Source organism: Phymastichus coffea, unplaced genomic scaffold, assembly GCF_024137745.1.
Source record: "Phymastichus coffea isolate CEN01 unplaced genomic scaffold, Cenicafe_Pcof_1.1 PCOF00011, whole genome shotgun sequence".
NCBI classification, from domain to species: Eukaryota; Metazoa; Arthropoda; class Insecta; order Hymenoptera; family Eulophidae; genus Phymastichus; species Phymastichus coffea.
The window spans coordinates 3,166,986-3,189,289 of record NW_026706822.1 but is presented as its reverse complement, the minus strand read 5'-3'; the positions used below and the strand labels follow the sequence as shown (position 1 = coordinate 3,189,289).

Here is a 22,304-nt window from a genome sequence, read left to right as displayed (position 1 = left end):
ATCGGCTACGACTCAATTGGCTATCACTTGCCAACAAAAGAGTTCTGTCACTTGGCACCCTCACCTACAAGGCCCTATCAACCCAACTTCCCTCTTACCTCATAGCCCACTTCTCTGATCCCTTACACTCTCATCAATCAAGACCAAATCGTAATCCTCCCACTATATTCTCCTATCCTGCTCCCCGCACTGAGTCTTGGAATAACTCTTTCACAATATCCGGTTCCCGCCTCCTTAACAACCTTAGTGTAACTGACCTATCACTCGGCAGATTGAATGAATTCAAACACTGGCTGAGATCTCTACTATTCATACTTGAGCTTTCCGCTTGGAGGTCTATAGTAATTTACGAAGATCTTACACCTGTTGACGCCCTATCATACCTTCCCTCTCCTATCTTACCATTTCATGCGTCCCAATTTTCATCCACCAATGAATATCTCCAAGTCAAAGGTCGATACCTTAATCCTCATATTCTTCATCCCTCCACTATCCCGGTCGTAACTCATTCTAAATTATAATTATACATAAGTAAATTTGTAACTCAAGCGCACTTTTACACATGTTATTGTATACCTATGTAATCTACGGAATATATTCAACCTAGTTCGTAATATTCGCATATAAGTTTGTTATCTTTAATAACTACTAATTTAAATCATTTTTATGTAATAATTTATATGGTATTTTTTACCATGTATCTTGCCTTTCGCCTAACTTCGTATACTGCTTGCATCACATATGCAAGCCACTGTAAACATAATGTTCATCGTTATAGATATAATATAATGTTCTCTCTCTCTCTCTCTCTCTCTCTCTCTCTCTCTCTCTCTCTCTCTCTCTCTCTCTCTCTCTCTCTCGAAAGACGAAGAATGAAGATTGTTCATAGATTCATAAAACAGAAGTTTGAAAGCTGTATTACTGCACAATAGCAACTATTATGCCTCAGTTTCTATAGCGTACTCCACCACAATGAAGGAAACATACGGTAATCTCAACATTATGCTGCAAAAAATTAAATATGACAAGGATCAATGGCGTATTTGTGGTGATTTGAAAGTTTCAGGAATATTGTTAGGACAGCAGTCTGGTTTTACGAAGACGCCATGTTTCTTGTGCTTATGGGATAGTCGAGATCGAGCAAAGCACTATACTGATCATAAATGGCCTGAGAGAAAATCTCTAAATATTGGAGAACACAACGTTAAAGCTACCCCATTGGTTGACCCTAAAAAAGTTCTCATTCCACCATTGCACATAAAACTTGGTATCATGAAACAATTCGTCAAGGCTTTAGATAAAGATGCTCAGAGCTTCAAGTACTTGGAAAGCAAATTTCCAAGTAAATCGGATGCGAAATTAAAAGAAGGTATCTTTGATGGTCCAGAGATTAGAAAAATGATGGCTGATGATAAGTTTATTAGTTCCATGACCAGCATCGAACAAACTGCATGGCTTAGCTTCAAGGACGTTACCGCAAACTTTTTGGGTAATCGTAGAAGCCCCAATTACACAGAAATTGTATCTCAAATGGTGGAGAGCTTTAGGGTGATGGGTTGTCTCATGAATTACAAATTACATTTTCTACACAATCATTTGGATAGTTTCCCTGAAAACTGTGGTGATTATAGTGAAGAACAAGGTGAACGTTTCCATCAAGATGTGAAAGTGATGGAAAAGCGTTATCAAGGAAGATGGGATACATGCATGTTGGCTGACTACTGTTGGATGTTGAAAAGAAATTGTAAAACGGCAAAAAAACGTAAAAGAAAACCTTTGCACCGTTCATTCGATGAGAAACGCGTAAGGTATAGCAGAAAAAATTAGATGGCATGACTTTCTGTTTGTTTTTGATGAATACTACACTACCAAGGTGGTGTGACAAAAGTAACCCCAGATTTGAATTCAGCGACCCCAAAAACGTATATATAGACTGGAGAAAATTGATTTTCTCCATTTTTGCAAATTTGACCTTCATTTGCCCTTGACCCCGCGGGGGTGGGACAAAAGTCACCCCAGATTTGAATTCAGCGACCCCAAAAACGTATATATAGACTGGAGAAAATTGATTTTCTCCATTTTTGCAAATTTGACCTTCATTTGCCCTTGACTGTGACGTGGTGGGGCAAAACTGACCCCGGATTCGGACTCAGCGACCCCAAAAACATAAAGTCTGCATGGTCTAGTCTGTGGGTTTTGCCACTTTGTTTTTTGTGTGGCTGTGTTATCATATAATCTCCTATCTCTAATCTCGCGATCTCAGCAATTTAATCCAATCATTATGCCATTCATACACTATAAAATTACATCCGTCACACATTTCATTTCTCCATATATTCGTTACATTTCTCATTTACAACATTAAATCATTCTCACAAACTCATTTATTCCAAATTCATACGACTCACTCCATTACATACTATAAACTAAGTAAAATACGAAAGTTACATTATATAATGCGATCACTCGTTATGCGTTATAAAAGAAGATCGGTCACTCCGATTATTTTATAGTTGGTTTTTATAAAACTAAGTCAAATACGTTTTACATTATAATTTGATTACTCGTTACGCTATTTATGTTACAAATAAAATTAATCACTTTATTAATTTCAGATTCATCTTATTTTCCGCGCGAACGGCCTTTTCGTTTCTCATTATATTTTTAAAATTCAAATAGTTCGATTTCAACGGTCTGCAGATTTGAGGCGACTCACGCTTTATCAGGCTAGTTGGGTGGCTGAATTCGTCATTCCAAAAACGATGATGGTTGAGAAATTCTTCTTCCCATGCTGCACTGGTCTCACCGTCCAATTATTATGACTGATTCCACGATTACGACAAACGCCATCTCAGGACTGCCCGTCTTCATCCACTAGGCGAACAGAACGGAGCCCTCTCAGGTGTTGTCGTGTCGACGGCAGAAAACGGAGTCCTCCGCGCTCGGCGGTCCGAGCAACTCCCTAGCGAGCCTCGGCCTGAAGTTGCTCGCGAGACAGTGTCGAGCGAGCCATCGATCGCACTTCTAGCGAGATCATGCAAATGATCTTATCGATTCGTCACAGTATATATTGATAAATATCTTTTCGGAAATTAATCTTTTATTCTTACTAATTTCTTTGTCTAAAATTCGAACATTGTTAAAATCAAATAGGTCCATTGGAGTATTTTTATGTTCCTCAATTCTATGTTTGAGTTTTCTTTTTGTCTGCTCTATATAAACAACTGGACATTCGTTCTATTGAAACTTATAAACAATGTAGTAAACAACTTATAAACAATATAAGTCTCTAACGATTTTTCATTTTTATCCTTACGTATTTATTTAAGTTTAACAATATAAATTCATTTACAACTCAAGTGTGGAACAACACATATGATGATGTATTTTTTAAGGCAAATTTACATGAACTATTAAAATTACTTAAAAGATTGTACCACTGTTATCATTACATCATGACTTACAAAACTCCATGTATGCCAACATTGTATCACTACTATATTAAAAAATTGCGAAGGAAAAATTTCTTGCTGTGAACATATGAGCATTGAAATGATAATAATCTTTAAAAACCATGCACCAAATTTGTTGATCACATATAATGTTATTTATTTTAATGCAATTTGCTATAAAGCATAAAATTACTATTCAATAAGTTATGTAAACCTTCTGAAAGTAATTTACAGCACCCATGCCGTCTTTAAATAAATTTCACAACTTTCAACATTTTCAAAACAATAGTAGGTACTAGTAGGTTTTAAAAATAATAGGAAGTCAGCATTTAATGATTATTAAATAAATATGAAATTAAACAGTTGATTACCAGATTGTAAGTTACAAGTTGCAATTTTCCGATTTACATTTTGATAACTACGCAAGATAAATCTTGAGAATTTTAGTAAGGAACAAAGAGAACGCTTTCATTAACATATGAAAGAAATAGAAAGACGTTATTAGAGTAGATACATTTATTAAATAATATAGTTTTATTAAATTCATTTAACTAATTTTGGTTTGCTCTAGGCTAAGTCTGGTACTCATTATTTTTACTGAAGATTCATTTATAAATTGTTTATATTTTGAAGATTATAAATAGCCAATCATCACGTTAAAAATAGAAATACGAGGCTCGTTTGAAAAGTCCGTGCAAAGTCAGAGAGATGGCGCTACTAGTGCGTATCAAGGTTATTTTCAGTTAGTGGCATATCTTGGAAGAGCACACGCCAAGTTTCAGCCAGATCGGCCAATTATTTTGCGTTTTACATTCGTTTCAATCAAAGAAATCGAGTGGTTGTAAAAAAATGGAAGAAAAAGAATTTCATGTATTGATTAAACATTACTTTTTCAAAGGCAAAGCGCCTCAGGAGATTAAACAGAAGCTTGATAAACATTATGATGATTGTGCACCTTCGATTAGAATGGTTTATAAGTGGTTTTAAAATTTTCGGAGTGGCTATATGAGCTTCAGAAAACATTGATAAAATCCATGATATGGTGATGGCTGATAGAAGAGTGAAGGTGCGTGAGATTGCTAGTACTGTAGGCATCTCGAGCGAACGGGTACATAATATTTTGCACCAACATTTGGACATGAAAAAGCTATCCGCTAGATGGGTGCCGCGATTGCTCACGATTAACCAAAAACGAGATCGTGTGAAGTGTTGCAAGAATGGTTTGCAGTTGTTCCAGCAAAATCCGCAAGGCTTTAAGCGTAATTTCATCACTGTAGATGAAACATGGATACATCACTATACTCCTGAGACCAAAAAACAGTCTAAACAATAGGTTACCAATGGGGAATCTGCTCCGAAAAAGGCGAAGACAATTCCTTCGGCCGGGAAGGTTATGGCGACTATCTTTTGGGATTCGCAAGGAATATTCTTCATCGACTATCCGGAAAAGGGTAGAACCATTACAGGCAAATATTATTCATCATTATTGGATCGTTTGAAAACCGAGTTGCTAGAAAAACGTCCACGATTGGCCCACAAAAAAGTCCACTTCCACCACGACAATGCGCCAGCTCACCCCTCAGCAGATATGGCCGCAAAACTGATGGATATAGGGTTCCAACTCGTTTCACATCCCCCCTATTCTCCAGACTTGGCTCCGTCGGACTACTATTTGTTCCCTAATATGAAAAAATGTCTGGCGGGGAAAAGATTTTATTTAAACGAGGAGGTGATTGCAGAAACGAATGTCCATTTTACAGACTTGGACAAATCCTATTATTTGGAAGGGATTAACAAACTAGAGCAGCGTTGGATGAAGTATATAAGCCTAAAAGGAGTCTATATTGAAAAATAAAAAAGATTTATTAGAAAAAATCAAGCAGTTTTTATTTTTGCACGGATTTTCAAACGACCCTCGTACAGTCAAAATATGTCATTTTTGAGTTACATTTTTAACAAACAAACCCTGATGAGCATTTTTCCATTAATTACCTGGAGAGATGCCAAATGTGGAATCAGTAAACCGATATTTTTTTACGATAAGAATTTTTTTTATTACTCCAAGTTTACTTACAATCTGTCTCAAGTATTAAGACAATAAGTAAAGTTAGTTCGAACGACTAAGACAGAGAGAGAGGGCGCGCGAAAATTTGAAAATAGGCATTTAAGCCTCAGCTGCTTTCGCGAAAGTACCGCCGAAGTTTTTGCACTGTGTTTCGCCGTTGTAAATTGAAAGTTTCCTGGGACGAGTTTTGATACGTGCGTGAGTTACGAGGAAGCAGTAGCAGCAGGATTTTAGCAGCGGCAGCAGCATTGCAGTAGCAGCAAGTAGCAGCGTATTTTTGAACGAGGCAGCACAGCTGATTGACCCGAGGAGCATCTTTCAACTTCGCTTTAACAATTACTGCTGATCACCGTAATTGCACCGCAGGGTAGGTGCACCTCCCTTTATTGTTGCGCGACAAAATACTTTCGAAAGTATTTTATCAATCGCGATCGTAAATTTTTGTATTCGCGCCGAGTATTAGTTTTCACAGCAATTTTCGAATTCTCTCTCTCTCTCTCTCTCTCTCCCCCCTCTCTCTCTCTCTCATACCAAATTATCAAGTGTCGCGGTCGCGATACGCAGGCGAGTAGTCTGCAATAAATAAGCGTCTGACACTCTATACATCAAGATGGCTATATTCGGACCTTCTGAGATTTTTTTATTTTTCTCTGCAGATTTAAAAAAAAAACTGATCACCTTTCCATGATGTTTCAAAGATTATGCTACTACTGTTATTTAAAAAAAAAATAACGTCGATCGATACGATTTTTATAAAGTTTTTTATGTTTTTAGATTTTTTTCTTTTCTTTTTCCGTCAAACTATCTCACACGTAAAAAGTTAAAAAAAGAAATATAAAGAAATGAAGATGATTGAACTTCATAACGAGTATGTAGAAAGAAGATAAAAAGATAACTTATAAAACTAATATTTTATTATATACTAATTGGCTATATTTACTATTTTTATATTGACTATATTATAATTTTATAATATACTTGATATTAATAAGATAATAAGATAACATAGCTGATTTACAGCTACTAGTTATTATTTATATTATAGTTATAGTTATAGTTAATATAGTAGAAAAAGATGCGAAGCGAATGCTCTGCCCCTAGTGCTACTACGGCAATACCACAACTACGGCAACAAAAATTAATCGCGACAGTCTACCACGAGTCTGATCGACAGTTTACCACGAGTTCTTATTAGCGGTTTATTATACTTTAGCTTGAGTTTTTTGGTTGGAAATTTTACATTTCTGTCAAGGTCAGTAATAGTTTTATTTAATTATTATTTTAAACAGCAGATTGGAATAATATATAGTTTTGCATTTTATTTTATCACTCTTAGTCATTAATAACCTTTAAATTAAGCACGTGCACAATGGTGGTCCATGATGGTACTTTAGTAACCCACTAAAATAAAACTGAACTAATAACCACTACAATAGAATTAGATTCAGTGTATTTCTTACAGTCTTGATAATAACTGATTGATAAGAGTCAAAATTTATTTATAGATTCTCTCTCTCTCTCTCATTAATTCATGTATTAATATGTAGTAGTTATATAACGTAACAAAATGTCTTTTTGCTTTTTTAAGGTATAAGTACAAGTAATATTAACAATGCGATATTAATGTGAAAAAAATGTTTCCAAAATAATGACATTGACATAAAAACATTTTAGCATGACTTCTATCAAGAAATTAGCTATAAGCTAATTAATTTATGTATTTATTTGAATAAAAATCGTAGTAATTACTGTGTTTCTTTGATCCTTTATTTCTTAAGGTAATTACTTTTCATTATCACCATAGGATACACTTCATTTTATTATATCACTTAATTTTTTTACAAATTATATTATAAATAATAACAAATTTTGCTCTCAGGTAGATATTGTTTGTTAGTTTTAGGTGTATCAGTTCTTTATTATAGTTTTTTCCAATATAAAATATTCCAGTTTTTATGTAATAGAAAATCATCAAAAAATACATCTTCGTAAACATACTAAAAAAGACCATACAGGGTAAAATTTAATATCGTATTCAGGAAGTCAAAAAAATGTTATCGTGACGATTACCACTGTTTTGTCCGTATCTTACTTAGACTTTATTGTTTGTTTACTACGTTAATTTGTGGATATAAAAAAATTTTTATGAGATTGTAAAAAGATATTTATATAGTAAATAGTGAAGATACTTATTAAAATAAAAGTACAAATTATTATATTATTCAAATACCTAATTTCTTATAGACAACCGCGCTATTAGTACCGTTGTATTCCGCAATAGACAACAACGCTATTAGTATCGCTGTATCTCGCAAATTATACGCATGTTTTCGACGAAATAAGAAACTTTCTGTCTATAAATACTGTCATTCATTATTATATATTCAGCAGTGATGTGGGTTCCTTAATTTACAAAATAGTATTAGAATAAGCTAGTTATTGTTACAGTTGCTGAGTTCTTTTCAAGTTTCTCCGGAAGAACAAAAACAAATTAATTAATAAACGTTCGTCCTTGTCTAACCTCTAACATCCGCCCTGTAAGTTTTGTCTAATCCGTTTTTATATGAAAATTTTAATGTATACAAACTGCCATTAAGTAATAAATACTTTTTTAGTTGCCCTTACTTATAGCAAAAGTGATATGAGTTTACTAATGACAAATGACAGCTCAAGATTCTGTAAATAACAAATGAAAGCTCAGGAGTAACATTACTCTGATGTGTATGTATATACATGTTTATAATTGAAATATTTATTTTATTTCTTTGACTTAGCTGGCACATGAAAATTTAATTTTGAAAAATGTTTATTATTTTTTCAAATTATTGGTTTTCCATTTACTAAAGCTATACTTTGTCGCTCAAGTGTATTGGATTGAATTTATTGACATTACACACCAAGTGCATTGGTTTTAAAGGCGTAAAAAAGTATATAAGTGGTGTTTCTCAAGAATCTATTTAAAACAATTTTGGTGAGTATATGTCTTGAATAATTGTATTATACACAGAGGGGAAAATCAAGTCCAGTTCATACTCTTCAAGAGTTATTATCCACATAAATAATGAATTTGCATTGTTTTGGTTTCATAGCTTTCTTTAGAATAGATGATGAACTTGTATTGTTTTGCTTCTATTGATTTTATTGGAATCAAGTTACACTTACAATGAAAATCTCTCATTGTTATTTCAAGAACTTATCGTCTTTTGCATCTTTGGAGTATGAAAAATAGTTTTATTTTATATTTTTAATTCTATCTCACACATTTTAAGCAATACAATAAGTTTAATTGCAAAAATAATTTATAGCTACTTTTGTTGATTAGAAAAGTATCATCACTTTACGGTAAATGTAAAAAAGCATACATAATAAAGCAAAATTTCATTCCATATCTGCAAAAATTATTAATATCCATTTTTGCTCATTACAAGTATGGTCCTTTTAGAGTAAATATAATCAATATGATCAAGCATATACAATAAAACATCATTTGTAAATATAAAGTGTATACAATAAAACATTTGGATTAAAAATTTTCTGAACATTCGCAAACCTATAAAAGTAGAAAGTTAGACACGTTCCAATATTTGCAATCATATTATGTCAATAAATTATCAGTTGTACTTTATCATTTTCAACGTTCAATCTTCCATGTTATGCAATGATAACAGAATAATGTTCCATAAATCATTAGTTGCCCAGATAATTATATTTTTAATTTTTATATTTCTTGATTGAGTATCTTTAAACATTCTGAAAACCATATTAGTCATAGAAATAACTGTTTTAAATATAATTGATTTCATGAAATACATTCATTAAATAACAAATATTTCTTTCAGTATAGCAATTTCGTTTACTTATATTAAGTCATTTCACATATTTATTTTATTTATATATGTGCAATAATTAGAAATGATCAAATTTCAATTAATGTCATTGCTTTTCCCACAGATATTAAAATATATACATATTAAAAATAAATCTTTCTGACTTTTAATACCAACAAGTAATAAGATTTTTTCTTTTCAGGTTTTCTTTCTAAGGCTGAGATTCAAAGGATTTATTTATTCATTACTTGTAAAAAAACACGATAATTTTTCAGTATATTTAATAAATTTGTTTATATATATGCATAATATTGTTCTTTTAAGAATCTTTGAAAATACACTAGTAGTATGTAGCAAATTTACATTGCATTTTTACTGTGCCTTCATTGTACCATTACTGCACCTATACTGCACCTAATACATATATATCCAGATTTATTGTACCTCTACTGTACCTATACTGTACCTTGTTGCCATCAATACTGTGCCTTTTTTATTGTATGGTTAGTAAACCAAACTTTGTGCAATAAATTTTTATTTGTACGATTATGGTTTCTCTACTGAACCTATACTGTACAGACAATACTTGAACTGCAAAAGTATTTACTTTCAGGACATTATAACCTAAAGTGATTATTATTATTAATATACTGCGATATATATATATTTAAAAAAAATGTATGAGAAATATCATTTGTTATTAGCTTTACGATATATGTCGTATCATAATAATTTTTTTACCATCTTACAATAAATTTTTATATCAATCTTCTACTAGTAAAAAGTTTTGTTTCATTTATTACATCGTCTATTAAACCTTTTGTAATAACCTAAAGTCAATATTTATAATTGAATATTTAAGCTTTTAATGTTGATTCTCATATTTTTATTTTTCTGTAAATATTTCTTTGGATAAAATAAATATTTTATAAATAATAAATATATAATATAATAATAATTTATATAATAAATATTTCTTTGAATAAAATGTTATGGCTGATCGAAATAAAAACGATTGTCTTCAATATAAATTAAGTACTTTGGATAAAAAAAAAATTTTAATGGATCAAACTTAAAAGATATTCATATTAATTTATTTCATAGTATTTTACATTCATGCTCTCTAAAAAAACCTATTTTTAAATCAAGAAGTATTATATCATTAACACAAATTATGCAATGTCCAGGACGACAGTGGCTTGAACCTGTTTCTCGTGATTCATTGCATTTACAAATTCTACATAACTACGATGATGTTTGCCATAATGGTCTAAAGGGTCCTTGGATTTGTTTTTATTACGATACTAACTTTATCTACATTTACGATTCGTCAAATAATAATAAACTACGTATGTGTAGTGAACGATTTTTAAACCAGTTATTTCCATACTTTATTATAAATGGTAAATGTTTAAAGTGAATAGTATAATTATGAATCATGGTTTAAATATTGAATGTGGTCATTACACTAGTGTTCTTTATGAATTTAACCATTGGAAAGTAGCTGACGACTGATATATTAGGACTTTTCATAGTTTTCCATCACAGGAGAGTACAAGTAATGCATATATTATTTTTCTTGAAAATATTATTTCTGAGAATATTAGTGATAGATATCAAATCAAATCAAAAATTTATTCAAACTGTATTATTGGTGATATTTCATCGTGTAACACTAACCAATGTAACATCCAAGAAATTCTTTTTAAAAAACAAACGAAAATTTGATGAACTAATCGATAGCCAAGCGTCTAATGATGAGTTAGAAACTGATAATATATCGAAAAAAAAATGTAAATATTCTTTCGTGGAACCTGGTAGCAACAAGAATTCTAGTAAACAGATGGTATTAAATTTTAATAGATCTTGGAAAATTATTGATATTGAAAACCGTAATAAAGATTCTTACGTAACTTCATGTATACAAAGCTTATTTTACTGTCCGTCAATAAGATTAAAATTTATAAATTATCCTGAAACAAGTTTACTTCAACAAGCTTTTGATGTGTATGCTTCTAGTGACAATATATCAGTTATTGTTATTAAAATATTTGCTGGTTATAGATATATTCAAAATCAAGAGTTAGATATTGCAGATCTCATTACAGAACTTTGTTTGAAATCTCAAAACTTACATTCAAGTGTCTGTTTTGATATTATTACAAATACAAGATGAATACAGTGTGATGTTTCGAAAAAATCAGTTGAAGAAAGCAAATTTGTATTATCATTATACCTACCACGACAAAGAAGATGCGTCAGCGTGCAAGAAATTATCGATTATAATTCGATAGCTCAATGGACTGATGTAGGTATACTTTACGAAGCACAATGTGGTGGTACAGACATATGCAAATTTCTATTGAAAGTATGACAGATATATTGATTCTACGATTGTTAATGGATGAAAATGAATCCGATAGCAAATATCCTAAAATAACTGATTCTCTATTGAATTCTTTGAAAGCCGAAGTAATTTCAATGTCTGAAAAAGAGTACAAAGTAAAAAGCAATGTTCAAACGTATTCGTCTAAGTCACAAAATGCGGAAGGAGCATATGTTATTTTTCTAGAGAAAATTACAGAATTAAATTCAGAACAAATTAAAGACAATCTTTTTGAATTACATTGTGACGAAGTTGATCAACAAAACTGTTCCTTGGACATTCTGTAACAAATAGTGCTCCAGCGGTGTTGTTCCAATCCAATTCGATTGTTGATAGTTTTGAGAATGAATTTCATGAGGAGTTAAATTCATAGTTTAATTCCGTAAATGAACCAGAAGATTCTGATTCGTACATTAAAAGTATAAACAGAAATCTCAACACTTTTTCCTTTTTCGATGCGAGAAGTGATATTCAACACGTTTCCCATAGCGTTCCAACCATTAATTCCATAGAAAAATCAGCAAAAAATTCTGCCAAACGTAGTAGAAAGTATTATGAATCTCACAGACAAAAGATTAATTAAAAAAATTCTACGTAGATTAAAAAAACAAAGAGAAAGAAAATCAGAGAAAAAGAAAACTATCAATAAGATTTATTATCAAAAAATGAAAGAAAAAATCCAATCCATGAGGGCTGTGCAATATAAGCAAATGGCAAATAATATAAGAATAAAGAAAAGAACATATTGCATTTTGAATATAGATACTATTCTCCAAAAGATTTCTAAAAAAATAAAAATATCCAGTCTTCCAACTTCTCAAGGCCAAAAAAAATGTATAAAAATCACTATAAACAAAGGCACTCAAAACCTTTTGAAATCGAAAGAATATTTTGTCAAAAATATTGTAAATAAGATAGATGACCAGTCACTAGCGTCAGTGATAAAAGCTAAAAAAATAGTTACTGATGTTATATATGCAAGAGATAAGGAAACTGATTCAGTAAAAAAATTAATCAAGGCGTGTCAAAATAAAGTTGAAGTTTCGTTGTCTTGTTTAGGAAGAAACAAAATCAGTGAAGACAAAGTATTTGCTGCAGCAGCTTTGTGTGGATTAGCAAATCATTTCGAAAATGGAAGCTTATTTTGCAGAAATATCATATAATTTTGTGGAGGCATTCAAAAATTTACAAAATATCGTGATTAACAATAAAGATCAGTCAACTAATATTCTTTCACCAGAATCATCAAACACGTGGCTATGCAGTGAACATCGTAAAACTTTTGACCCAGATATACTTCGTACAGGCATTAGCTGATTTATTTGAAAATATACTAAATGTATCCTACGATGATGGGTTTCACTTTTATCGAGATATACACCAATGTTCCTATAGGACACGTAATCCCAACAAAATGGGATATCCAAAAATTTGCCATGATCAACCACTTTCGTGTAAATCTCAATTATTGAAGTTATCTTATTTATCGGCGCATTATCCTTATCTGCGAACAATAAAAAGAATCATTTATCAAATAAAATCTTGCTATCAAATAATTTCTCGAATTGATAATGCTCTAAATTCATTCGATATTGACGAGTTGGAAAAATTTTGCTAATTCATTTAATGAGTCACGTCAAAAATTTCATTGCGCAGAAAACTATATGTTTGGATGGATATAAGATTAAAAATCAATTTGAACAAGGTATTTATGCGTTTCATGAAATTGATAGAGATCCCCCTTGCACTCCCTATATTTCATGTGAGAGACTCTTGTGTTTAAGACAATTGAAGCCTGTCAAGAAATGCGTAAATGAAGGAAATGTTTATCGTTTTTATTGGGAATAAAAAATACAGCATTAAACAAATTATTAGAATTATATAATCCAGAAGAAATTGAAAATGTTTATATCTGTAATAATTGTGAGAAAAATTGCAAACAAAATAAAATAGCTTCTAACTGCATTTTAAATAATATGTTTAATGATGAATTTCCGCATGAAATTGTCATTCTCAATGATTATGAAAAAATATTGATTCAATGAGCAAAAAACTTTCCAAACAGTTGTAAAGAAGGATACTGTTATGAAGAAACAAATACCATATTACGTCAAAATTGATAAAGTTGTAGGGGCAACATTTCATTTACCGCTTCCAATTGACGAAACATTGAAAAGAGTATATCTTGAAACTGATGCTTTGTTGAAAAATCAAGAGATATATGTATTAGTAAGAGGTAATTCAACAAAAAATAAAGTTATATGGGAAAATTACGTTGATATTCGTAAAGTATGGAATGTTTGAATTGGTTGAAAGTAAACAATCCTCTATACGAAAACATTTGTCTTCCAATTGATATTGCTAATTTATTGCGTAATCTTACAGAAAATAACAATGAGAATGAAGATAACGATGCTGCTGAGAACCAAAGAAATAACGATATTTTGATTAATGATGATAATAATAATAATAATAATAATAATGCCGGGCTGGTCCAGTGAGTGGTAAAACCTCACTGGGCAAATGCTAGCTTCCAACGTCCACGACGTGCCCGGTGGAAACGATGTCCGTCGCGTCAATGCTCTGAGCAGCAACGCCATAACGGACACGGCCAAGAGGAAGATATGGCTCACAAATGACGCAAAAGATAATGGTATTCTGCCGATGTGTCCAACCATTAATCACTTATACACATACACACTCACACACTACGCAAACACTCACACACACACGCCTTCTGGCAAACCGGGGAAGTGAATGCTCGGCGACCCTATAAACGGGCCTTACCGAAAAGCGAATGGTAGGGGACTCCTATAAACGGAGCCGCCCGAAAGCGAGTGAAGGGGATCTCTCTAAACGGGCTCTCCCCGTGAACGAAGCCCGGTTTTGCCCATGGGCACTTACATACACGCACACACCACAGGGGGAACACTAAACACACAGGGTAAACACACAGGGGGGGGGACCTCAGGGGCCGTGCGTTGTCCCAGCGCGGTTCGTGGAGTCGCGACCACGAGGGACCTCTAGCATAACGGGACAGAAAACTATGGAAAATGCACAAAGAAAACATTGATTTACCTCAAGTGGTAATCCCTTCTCAGGGAGAATCCACCCCGGGTTCCGATCGGGTGAAAGCCCCGGTGGCCACGGGCAGCGGCAAGGATTTTGAGGGTCGTACCTTGTGCATAGCGAAGAGGAGGACCAAACGAAACGATACGAACAAAAATACACTGAACATACCAGAACGACAGAGGGTAGACAGTGTATCAAGTGGCGGCAGCGGGGTGAGTTACGCCTCCGCCACAGACAACCAAGAACAGACGTCAGGACGAACACCCACGATAAACAAAACACGAGACATGACTGAACTGCTAAGGCTAATACAAGAGACGGCGACAAAAATGGCCGAAGCAGCAAACATACAAAAAAACATGAATATGACAGTGAAGACTGGAATCAAGACAATTCTCGAGACTGTGGACATTGCGCTGCACAAGCGGATGGACACAGCTCCGGAAGGACACTGACGAGACAGCAACAAGACAAGCACGACGACGAACAACAACGCAGAGACGCCACAGACGAAACGGAAACGTTCGCTGACCGGAACCACGCCGGAGCCCTCACAAAAGAGGCCACCGACGACAGATTCGACCAAAGACTGGCAGACCGTTACATGGAAAAAAACAAAAAAGAAAACGGTCGCAAGGAATCGACCTGACAAGGACAGACCGGCCCACCAGAAAAGGGGACTCGCTGTCCTCGTCAAACCGGGGACACACGCGTCGTACTCCGATATCGAACGAAAAATCCGGACAACGATCGATCCGAAGGAGAGTCACGTACAGATGACGACCCTGAGGAAGACGAAGAACGGTCTGTGCCTATTGAAGTTGCAGGTAAACGCAGACAAACCAGACGGACGGAGCTATCGTTGCGGGGGATTTTGACGTGAGAGCGACCGAGTGGGGAATGAACGAAACGAATCGACGCGGACGACTACTGCTGGAAATGGCCGCAAGGCTCGATCTAGCAGTGGTAAATACGGTACATACGCCGACGTATAGACGGCCAGGTGTCAGAGACTCTATCCCCGACGTCACGATGACATCAGACAGAATCCGGCCACGGCTGAGGAGATGGCAGGTGATCGAAGACTACACAGCCAGCAATCACCAGTACATTGTCTTTGAAGTGGTGAGATGGACGGGAACGAGATGAACGAGAACCCACCAACCCCCGCGGTGGAATCTAAGTAAGCTCGACGGACGAAAATTTTCGGAAGAGCTAATAGTAGCATCGGCTCCAGAGGAGAGAATTCCCCCCGAACTAACGGGCCGGCAAAGAGCAGAAAGACTAACAGACAAGACGGCTAAATTTATAGACATCTTGTGCAGAAGCACAATGCCGAAACGTCGACAGATACAACAAAGACAACCACAATACTGGTGGACGAACGAGATAGCCAAGCTACGCAGAATATGTCTGACAAATCGGCGACGATGACAAGGGCAGGCGGCGGACCCGAAAAGGAAAACTTCCAAGCCATATACAAAACAGTACGAAAGACACTGACGAAAGCAATACGAGACAGCAAAATGCGATGCTGGAGGAAGCTCTGCGAGGAGGTGAACGAGGATCCCTGGGGAACTGGCTACAAGATCGTGACCGTGAAACTAGGGGCCCGAGTTTCACCGGAACTTAAATATGGTGAAACAGCAGGACGGATTGTTGACGGATTGTTTCCAACGCACCCGATTAGGACAAACGTGATGGATGACGTGGACGCACAAATGCCCCCCGCCTTTGCCGTTGAGGAGCTTATCAGAGCAACGAATGCGATGAAGACGGGTAAGGCACCGGGACCGGACGGAGTACCATCCGAGATCCTCCGGCTTGTGGCTCGTCTACAGCCGGAGATACTCCTCGACCTGTATAACACAAGCTTGACGACAGGAACGTTCAGTGACCGGTGAAAGGTGGTAAGTCTCGTTCTTATCCCAAAAGGTAGGAGCGATCCTGGCACGCCTTCGGCTTACAGACCGTCGAGTTAAAACGAATCTTGGATGATTTTGAGCTTCCGATGCCAAAAAGAAAAAAATTATTTCAAGAACGACAGCAACAAAATTTGGAAAAAGTAGTTCAGGGGATCTATGAAAGAAGTATTGAGAAAATAAATTATGTTTTTCAATCTGACGTACCTGTGAGCTAAATAATGAATTGCAAAGAGATAGTCAAGTTTTAAGTCAAATAATTAACAATCTATGCATGGCATACAACAACCAATCCACCACTTCTGGAAAAATCAAGATTTTAACCTTGTTGCCTGTAGAACTCACTTATAGAGAAATCAGAAAGTACATCTGTTGTTCTAGATACATGATAACAAAAGCTAATCACATTAGGGAAACAAATGGTGAAAATATTCAGATAAATATTCTTTAGCGATAAGATTTACAAGCCGGCTAAAAATAAATTGTTTTCCGAATTTCCGATACTTCCTAAAACATTTTAAACGTTTAATTATCATATGAGTGAATTTACAAAACTCATTTAAACTCATCCAATTCGCTCATTTACAATATTTATTCTAATAATGTTTATATTTTCCGTTCTCCATTCATAATACCTTATTTGTATTTCTCAGAATTATTTGAAATAATAAAAGTACTCATCTTGGTACTATTTTCTGATTTATAATTATTTATATTCCAATTGATTAAGCTGATGATATTAAGCTGGCCAGCTTACTTTATTAGCAGTCGCACGGAGAACGAGAGAAAAAGTTCGTGATTAAGTCTCGGGGTAGTCCGCGTCTGTGACCAAGCGGTTCACGCATTCGGTTTCGCCCTCGATGGCGAAACCCCGCACTCACGCACACTAGCACGCACTCGTCTCAGTTAGGCGAAGGCACAGCTCTTGTCGCTCCTTATCAGCTCGTCTAGGCACTCCAAGAAAACTCGGGAAAAACTCTTATTAATTTCTACTGCAGCTGAGTGTGCGGATTCTAATCCTAGACTGGTTCATTTTCATACGCGCGCGTTCCATCCCGTCGCGTGCCGAATTCCCTCGTCACATTTTCTCCAACCGGTAGGTGCTGCCTTCGCGGGCAGCCGCACGGTTGGGCCGTTAGCGCTAATAAGACGTTTACCGTCACTGCCCCCTTCCAGTCTGGACCTATGGGGTCCTCGACGATAGAATCATTAGCGCTATTCTTTTAGAGGTTAAGAGGGTAAAGGATAATAAAAGGTCATGTTCTCTGTGATATTTCGTTTTTATTGGACGTTGGTGTATGTGTGGCCCTGCGCACGGGGGCAGGGATCTTTAACCTGGCTGGTCACTGGGATATCTCTCGGCCTTCTGGGTCCAAGGGGGGGCGCCCGCGTGCCTCCCATCCCAGCCTCTTCTGGACCAGGTCGACGTGCTGTCGGACACGGGGACAACGATCCGTGCGGGTCACCACGGGGTATTGGCACACGTTGCACCCTTACCACTGTGCGCGGGAGAGGGTGCCACGAGGGAGGCCTCGCTCCTTGGGGGTCAGCGGCAACCCGTCCCGCCGGTTTGGGGCGGACCACAGCGGCCTTTCGACCGTGGGATCCTCACCCGTGGACCCCACCACAAGATTTATGTGGATGGGACCCGTTGCTTGGCCCCCGTTACTACAGTCCACATTTACCACGAGGCTTACCCCGAACGTCCGCTGCTCCCGGTGGGTGGCAGCGTCTAACCTGGCCTCCGGAGTCGCTGGTCTGACTACGGTAGCTGGAGGCCGGATGGGGCAAGCAGGCGCGTCACCGACCGGTCCCTCGGGGGCCTAGCGGTGACGACGCTGCACCTCCTTCAGCGCCTGTGCGAACTGGCGCCGGCGGGACATCACCGTGCTCCAGTACTCCATATCACTGGGGCGGTATCCCGCAGCCGTGTACGCATCGTACTCCGCGTACACAGCTCGTTGGAGAGCATTGAGGGTGGCCCATCCTTGTTCGACCTCCCTTAAGCCCTCCACTATTTCCTCCCAGGTTCGTTCGCCAGGCGAGGATGCCTGGCTAGTAAACCTGGGGCGCCAGGTCGCATCGTCGAAGGCTCCCTCCGTCTGTGTGCCCGTGGAGGTTGGTGGGGCCTTCCTGAGGATTGCTCCCGCTGGTGCTCTGGGTAGTGTCGTCGACTCCTCGCGCACACGACCTCATCGATAATCACGGATGACGAGCTCGCGTGAGCTCGCATCCGTGTTTGCTCCTCTTCCTCTCTCTTCTTTCCAAGGAGGTGCAGGGCGGTGTGCACGACTCCCTCGACAGCGGGACCCAGGTCCAGCCTAATGAGGGCGGCTGCGGCTTCTTCAATCTGCTCGAAGGTGATCTTCATCCTGTAACAATCCCACGCGTCAGTATCGATAACCCTTTCCTCGGGTATCGAAGGTGGGCGCCTGTTCGGCGGCCCAGGGCCTTCGTCGCCGGGGTTGAAGGTGGGGTCCCTTGCGTCGGTCTCCCAGGTCCGTCGTTCGCAGGGCCTCATGCATCCACATCGGTGTTCTCGGCGGTCCACCTCTCTTCCTTTTCCCGATGATGGGAGGGAAGATACGTGGATTCTGTCGATACAGTGTAGTTTGGGCGGTTAGCGCGTTCTTGCGAGATCTCCCTCGTGGGCGCTTTGCTGCATTACTTGGAGGGGCGGTTATCAAGATCTTATCGGAAGGATCGGAAAGGACGTGATGAGGTTGACTCGAAGTTGTCGCGTTGTCATTCCGGATCGCGTTATCCGTAGTAACGGCGCGCTCGTTTCCGCGTGTTGTCGCATCGCTCGCAGTAAGCGGGATGTTCGTCGCTTCGGCTCCCTCGGTGGTAGGTGTATCGTCATCATCTCGCTGTCGGGTTTCATCTTCCGGCAAGGTATCTTCCTGTCCATAGTAGGGTTTGAGGTCTTTGGCGTGGACCAATTCTGTGACCTCTTCCTGCTGGTTGGCAAGGCGGTACGAGTTGATTTCGAGTACTTTCGTGACAATAAAGGGACCTATGAACTTGGCGCTAACTTCGCGGAAATACCCTGCGTCGCACTGGACAGTATGCGATTTTTCTTCCATACCTAGTCCCTTTCCTTAAATCCGGGGGTCATGTGCTTGGCATTATAATATCTCGCCTGCCTCAGGGACTCGTCCGAAGCGCTTTCACGAGCTTGCTGAATAACGAATCGGTTATTCTTCATATGTGCGTTCTATTGTCCGATTCGGAGCAAATCTTCCTCTCGGGACGCAAGCTCGTCCATTTATCTCCGAAGGGTGTTTGGGGCTTCCGGCTGCCTACCGTAGTTAAGCATGGTAGGGCTGGTTGCCGTGGAACTGTGGACGGCAGTGTTCAGCGCGAACACTAGTTCAGGTAACACTCGGTCCCATTCCTTGTGATTTCCGCGCAGGCACAAGGATATCATCGTCTTCAGAGTTCTGTTAACTCTTTCGGTAGGGTTAGCCTGTAGGGTATAGGTCGGCGTAAAGGTCCGGTTTATCCCTTGGTCTCTCAGGTACCCGTCTACCAGCTGGTTATGGAACTCGGTGCCATTATCGGACAGGAAGACCTTAGGCGCACCGAAGCGCAGGATCACTCGTTCCCGGAGTTCCTTCGCGATCGTCTTACCATTGGCACTACGTATAGGTATGCACTCGACCCATCGCGTGAATAAGTCGATGAACACTAATACGTATTCGTGCCCTCGAGGGCTTCTTGGAAAGGGTCCGGCGATGTCGCCCGCTACCACTTGCCAAGGTGTGGACGACATCCGATGTTCTCACGAGTCTCTCATGAGTCCGCGCGGCAATCGCTGTTCGACCTTACACTGCTGACAAACCTGACACCTTTGGACGTAACCTTTAACGTCCGTGTACATCCCTGGCCAATAATAAGATTGGGTGACACGGGCTAAGGTCTTCTCGCGTCCCAAATGTCCCGTGGTCTTAAGGTCGTGGTTCTCGAAGAGGACCGCCTTTCGGTCTTCCGACAGTACGACAAGCTTCCAAGTGGTTCGGACCCATCTTCGCCTTGGTAGTCACAGCTCGGCTTTTGGTGGATCATCACCTTGCCAACTATTTTCCAGTCCGGGTAGTTTTCTAGGTGGTCCTCGACGCGCCAAAACTGTTCCGCGTACCAGGCGTTGTCCCCTGGTTTCCGCTGGTCCATTGCACTAACCTCAGCCTTCGTGGGCTCGAAAGCGCGTGATAACGCGTCGGGCAATACGTTGTCGGCCCCCTTTCGATACTTGATCTCGAAGGTGTGGCCTTGGAGTTGCAAGGCCCATCGGGCTAGACGTCCTATCGGGTTCTTCAGATTGTATAACCATTTCACACTGTTATGATCCGTTACCACCTTGAATTGGTACGCCTCTATGTATGGGCGGAAATTCTGTATAGCCCATACGACCGCCAAACACTTGCGCTCCGTGGCAAAGTAATTTTGCTCCGCCGGGTTAAGGACTGTACTAGCTTACTCGATGATTCGGTCTTCGTCCCTTATTCTTTCAATCAGGACGGCGCCGATTCCCGTAGCGCTAGCGTCTGTTTCCAACACGTACTTCCCGTCGGGCTCCGGTAACCCGAGGCACAGTGCGGATATCATGAGTGCCTTAAGTTTAGCGAAGGCTTGTTCTTGGTCCGGTCCCCACACGTATTCGCATTTCTTCCCCGTTAATTTCGTTAACGGTTGAGCGTGTGTGGCGAAGTCACTCAAGAATCGTCGGTACCATGAAGCAACCCCCAGGAAGGTTAGCAGCTGTCGTACGTTTCCTGGTCGAGGGTACTCCACGATAGAGCGCACCTTTTCAGGGTGTTGCAGGTGATCTTCGAATTTGGACGATACTACGATGATATCATCCAAATAGGCGAAGGCGAAATCGCCAAGCTTAGGTCCGATAACGCTATCTATTAACCGTTGGAAGGTGGCGCCGGCGTACGAGAGACCGAACGGCATTCGTACGAACTGGAAATGCCCCAATCCGAGGACGGTAAAGGCCGTGATAGGTCGAGAATCGGGTTTGAGTGGTATTTGGTGATATGCACTATTGAGGTCGAGTGTGGAGATATAGCGCGCGTTTCGTAAGCGCCTCAATATAACTTGCATAAGCCGTAAGGGATACGTGTTTGGCTCGGTGACCTTGTTGACCTTCCTGAAGTCTATACAGAATCGATACGAGCCATCCTTCTTGCGCATCATAACCACTGGGCTCGACCAGCCGCTCTCAGCTGGCTCGATCACCCCTTGATCTAACATCTCCCTTACCAATCTATACATTTCTTGCTCGACCTTGTGTGATACTGGATAGTAGCGCTAATTGATCAGTTTCGTATAACCGACCCGAATCTCGTGTTCAATGCCTGCCGCACATCCCAGTCCCACGGGGGCCTGCGATAAGACCTCACCGATGGTCCTCTGCAATATCGCCTGTTGAGAGGCTGTCACCTCGGCTAGTCCGATCGTAGCTAATCTCGGACCAGCCTCCAAGTTAGCTACCTCTAGCTTCATCTTGGTTTGTGATTTCTTCAACAGCAACGTATTATCGTCGCGGTCAAGTACCGCTCTAAGCAGTCTAAC

At 38.8% G+C, this 22,304-nt stretch overlaps 2 protein-coding genes across 5 annotated transcripts in view; one reads left to right on the top strand and one right to left on the bottom strand.

Annotated features, from left to right (window-relative positions):
- LOC131672448 (talin-2) overlaps positions 1 to 22,304 on the bottom strand; it is an 870,100-nt gene that overhangs the window by 788,278 nt on the left and 59,518 nt on the right. The window lies entirely within an intron of this gene.
- Positions 7,834 to 22,304, top strand: part of LOC131672465 (protein IWS1 homolog) — a 555,150-nt gene continuing 540,679 nt past the window's right edge. The window contains exons 1-2 of one of the 2 annotated variants that reach the window (XM_058949694.1): positions 7,834 to 8,054; positions 8,133 to 8,238. The gene's annotated coding sequence lies outside the window, so the exon portion shown is untranslated. The remainder of the gene's footprint in view (positions 8,055 to 8,132; positions 8,239 to 22,304) is intronic. The other variant, XM_058949712.1, reaches the window with a different exon arrangement.